Raw genomic sequence first — 5,000 nt, forward strand, 5'->3', positions numbered from 1 at the left:
GGGAAAATAGCCCAGTGAGGAAAGGAAACAAGGAAATAAATAAACGATATAAGAAGTAATGAACAATTAAAATAAAATATTTCAAAAACATTAACAATATGAAAACAGATATTTCATATATAAACTATAAAAGGACTTATGTCAGCCCATTCAACATGAAAACATTTGCTGCAAGTTTGAACTTTTGAAGTTCAACTGATTCAACTACCCGATTAGGAAGATAATTCCACAAGTTGGTAACAGCTGGAATAAAACTTCTAGAGTACTGTGTAGTATTGAGCCTCATGATGGAGAAGGCATGACAATTAGAGTTAATTGTATGCCTAGTATTACAAACAGGATGGAACTGTCCGGGGAGATCTAAATGTAGAGGACGGTCAGAATTATGAAAAAATCTTACGCAACAAGCATAATGAACTAATTGAACGACGGTGCCAGAGATTAATATCGAGATCAGGAATAAGAAATTTAATAGACCTTAAGTTCCTGTCCAACAAATTTAGATGAGAATCAGCAGCTGAAGACCAGACAGGAGAACAATACTCAAAACAAGATAGAATGAAAGAATTAAACCACTTCTTCAGAATAGTTTGATCACCAAAAATCTTAAAAGACTTTCTCAATAAGCCAATTTTGTGTGCAATTGAAGAAGACACAGACCTAATGTGTTTATCAAAAGTAAATTTGCAGGCGAGAATCACACCTAAGATTTTAAAATAGTCATACAAAGTTATAGAAACATTATCAATGCTGAGATCCAGATGTTGAGGAGCCACTGTCCTTGACCTACTTACAATAATACTTTGAATTCTGTTAGGATTCAACTTCATACTCCATAATTTGCAGTATGCACTAATTTTAGCTAGATCTCTATTAAGGAATTCAGCAACCCTAGATCTACATTCAGGGGATGGAATTGATGCAAAGAGAGTAGCATCATCCGCATATGCAACAAGCTTGTTTTCTAGGCTAAACCACATGTCATGTGTATATAGTTCAGGGCCAAGAACACTACCCTGAGGAACACCAGATATCACATTCCTATACTCATTATGGTGCCCATCAACAACAACTCTTTGCAATCTATTACTTAAATAAAAATTCAATAATGATGCTAAGAAACGACCCACCCACTCCCAACTTTTTGAGTTTTAAAACTACTATGAGATTCAGGGCCTCTGTAACACGGTTTTTTGGACTTAGCTCCTTATCAATGCATCGGATGTAGCTGAAAGTTGACATATGTATATTTTACAACCACACACAAATTTTGTCAGCATTATCAATAACCTAAACCCGATAGTTTTAATTTTCATAGAGTAAAAATGATCTAGCCGACGCCATGGCCAGTGATAACGAGCCAAGAGTCGAAAACATACATTACGTAAGCAATGTAAACACCTTTTGACAAAATTTTGCCCCGCCCATCCACCAGACACCCATTCACCTTGCTCCATCGGCTCTGACACCCATAACAGTCAAGAATGGCTAGCAGGATTTGGAATTGGCCCCCGTGGTTGCAAAACTGCATTTATCTTACGACTTGCAACTTTATACAGTCAAGAGAAAGCCCGTGGCCATATTTACTATAGCCTGAATAGGTAATTATTCAGTTTCTAGTTTAAATCCAATGTTTATGGTCTGATTTGTATTTAGCGTAATATGATTATAATACTTGTAATGTCATTCAGGCTTTTGAACATTTCCATTAACTATTCACTATGCCACCAAGAGAGAGAGAGAAAGAGAGATTGTATGTAAACAGTCTTTATATAACTATTTTTGTTGAAATAAGAATTTTGTGCTAAACTCTCCATCAGACCAACGGATCATCCGATATGATTTTTTTTCTTCTTCTTAGGCCGTACGACAGTGTTGGCTACGTTTTGAGCATGACTGCATTTTGTAAATAAATCATGAATAGTTTTAGGAGTTTTATTTGTACATCTAATGGGAATTTATAGAAGTAAAGTGAACATAATTCATTTATCCTTTAAAATAATTACTACATGTAGCAAACAAATAGTAGTAAAGATGATAATGCAATGAAGGAATGATACCATACTTTATCTTTAGCTTCAACAACGGCAATAACATACCCAGTTGCCATAATTTGTCAGCTTAATGTAATAACCTATCATCTAATGTTAAACTTAATTTCTGAGGAGGCCATGGCTTATTGCACAGTGAAAAAAAACATGACAAAGACTTTATGAATGGCGGAACGATACATAAATGTGGGTGGGGTATCTGTGCTAGCGTAGTAATACTACTGTAGCAGTAGTGCCGCAACAGTAGTATACATGAATTAAACGTTTAGGCCAACTGCTGGGATCCTTGAGGATCATTTAGCACTTCTTACAACTACTCGAGAAATGAGTTTTTATAGCCAGAATTTAAATTTTCTGATCCAGCAATGCCCATGATAGCCTTCAGTGTTATCCAGAATTATAATGAGGCCAAAGTGGGTGGAGCGTCATGAAGTCATCGATCTGACGATAATTATTGGTGAAGGTTTAAAGCCAAAATACGGTACTGGCTTCTATTTTTTTTTCTCAGTAAATAGGTAGGTAGATAGACAATAAATAAAAATTGCTTGACATTGGACATAGCAGTTATCAATGAGCTTGTCTACTACGTTTTTGAAAAATAACAACTATTCCCTACACCTTGTCAATCTGATTGTGACCTATAAAGTAGACTGTAATTTCTTAGGAAACTTATTTTGGGAGTTAGACTAATAATCGAAGTGTTTTTGTATTTATTAACATATTTTGTTGGTTTGTTCATTATGACAATTATCAGTGGAGAGGTTTCAGAGTTCATAAAGGTGTACTGCTTTGCTTTTTTTTAAACTTTTGTGTCATTGTTGGCAGAGGTATAGCTTTCGTTACGTATAGCCAATCATCGATCGAGAAAGAGGGAAGAAATGCCGTCATAAGTTACGTAACGAGTGCGTTCGAAACCTTTTCTCTGAATAAGTTGGCCCGTCTACAAAAAACGTCACTTTTACATTATAAGTACCAAATTTATTCAACCTACGTAATGCAGAATATAGTCAAAATTTATGTGTAGATATAATGTGCATTCTGAATAAGTGTTATATTTATGAAATTCATAGATAAAAAATTATTGCTAAAAAACCGTGTTACAGAGGCCCTGAATCTCATAGTAGGGCCTCGTGATTAACACGGTCAAAGGCAGCACTAAAATCAACGCCAACCATACGAACTTTCTGACAACAGTCAAGAAATTTCTGTACAGCATTGGAGATTGTAAGAAGGGTATCACATGCTCCAAGGCCTTTACGAAAACCAAACTGCAAACTAGGGAACAGATGATTACCTTCAGCAAACCTATTAAGACATTTTGCCAAAAGACGTTCAAAAATTTTAGATAATATGGAAGTTATGGAAACTGGGCGGTGATCAGTTGGACTTGAGCTACCACAAACACATATACGTAGTGGGGTAACTTTACCAATTCTCCAATAAGTGCTAAAGGCAGCTCTTCTTGCTAACTTGCGCAAAATAACAGATAACTTTGGAGCTAAGAAATTTGCAGTTTTTATAAAAATCAAAGGGAAAATACCATTTGGGTCTACACCTCCATAAGCATCAAGGTCCATCAAGAGAGCTTTAAATTCAAGAGATCGAAAAGCTAAACTAGTTAGTTTAACCTCAGGAAAACAGGAATAAGGAAGTTCGAGTTTCTCACTACTCTGATTATTGTCAAACATATCTGCTAAAAGGGTTGCCTTTTCCTTTGGACAGTGAGTGTCAGAGCCATCTGGTTTAAGTAAAGGAGTAACTGTTGCATCTACACCAAAGAGTGCAGATTTAAGGGTATTCCACCACTTATGCTCCTGGGTTGTACCAAAAATGGTTTCTTTTGGTTAAATTGTATTCCTTTTCAGTTGAAGCATAAACTCTCTGAGCAAAAGCTCTTTGCTGAGTATAATCATTCCAGGTCAAATCTGATCTGTTACCCATCCAAAGACGATAGGCCTCCTGCTTCTCCAAATAAGCACATCTACAATCATCATTGAACCATGGTTTGTCGTTCACTCAGTACCTTAGTACACGAGAAGGGATATGCCTATCTATTATGTTGACTAGATTCTCATTAAAAGAGACAACAGGATCAACATTAATATACAATTGTGACTAATTCAAGCCCAAAAGATCATGCAAAATCCCATTCCAGTCTGCTTGAGATTTCATATAAATCTTACATGAATACGATACATCAGGAACCGGCAGCTCAGTCTTCACTACTAATGAAATCAAGGCATGATCAGATCTCACAACTGGAGAACCAACTCTACTTGTTATAATGCCAGGGGAGTCGGTGTATACTAGGTCCAAGCAGTTACCAGACCTGTGATTAGCTTCACTTGGGATTTGCTCACAGCCTGATTCAGAGGCAAAGTCTAAAGCTCTTAAGCCATGGTGATCAGTAGGGAAAACAGAATTTAACCACTCTCTATGGTGAGCACTGAAATCACCAACAAAGACAAAAGAGGCCTTTTTATCATCTTCTTGTATCTTAGCCATAATAGTAAGAAGACAATCGAAGATAGAATCATCCATGCCTGGATTCTGGCAGACTGAACACGAATAGTTGTTATGCCTGCCACAAACTTTTATTACCTGAATTTCATGACATCCACATTCATAGCAGGACCTATGAGAAGCAGGATATTCAGTCCTAATATACATTGCCATTCCCCTGGCCCTACCTTATATATTGTAGGAACAGATAGATTAGCCCCACCTAAACACAATCTAAAGCAATCAGACGTTGTATACAGGTCTGAATGTTGAAAGACGAGGATACTCTCATTTTTAGTTCATACCACTTTCAGAAAAGGGCAGTTTACATTCATCACAATATGGCACACTAAGGAAGTCAAGATGAATCTATGCTACTACAGGGTGTTCAAAAAGTCTCTCCGTAATAAGTATTTTGAACGATAACCGACTTTTGCGTGGCGTGAT

General features: G+C 36.6%; 1 protein-coding gene across 1 annotated transcript in view; it reads right to left on the minus strand.

Moving 5' to 3' along the window:
• Positions 1 to 5,000, minus strand: part of LOC137642372 (uncharacterized) — a 14,058-nt gene that overhangs the window by 1,576 nt on the left and 7,482 nt on the right. The window lies entirely within an intron of this gene.

This window comes from Palaemon carinicauda, chromosome 1 (genome assembly GCF_036898095.1).
Source record: "Palaemon carinicauda isolate YSFRI2023 chromosome 1, ASM3689809v2, whole genome shotgun sequence".
In the NCBI taxonomy this organism is placed as follows: Eukaryota; Metazoa; Arthropoda; class Malacostraca; order Decapoda; family Palaemonidae; genus Palaemon; species Palaemon carinicauda.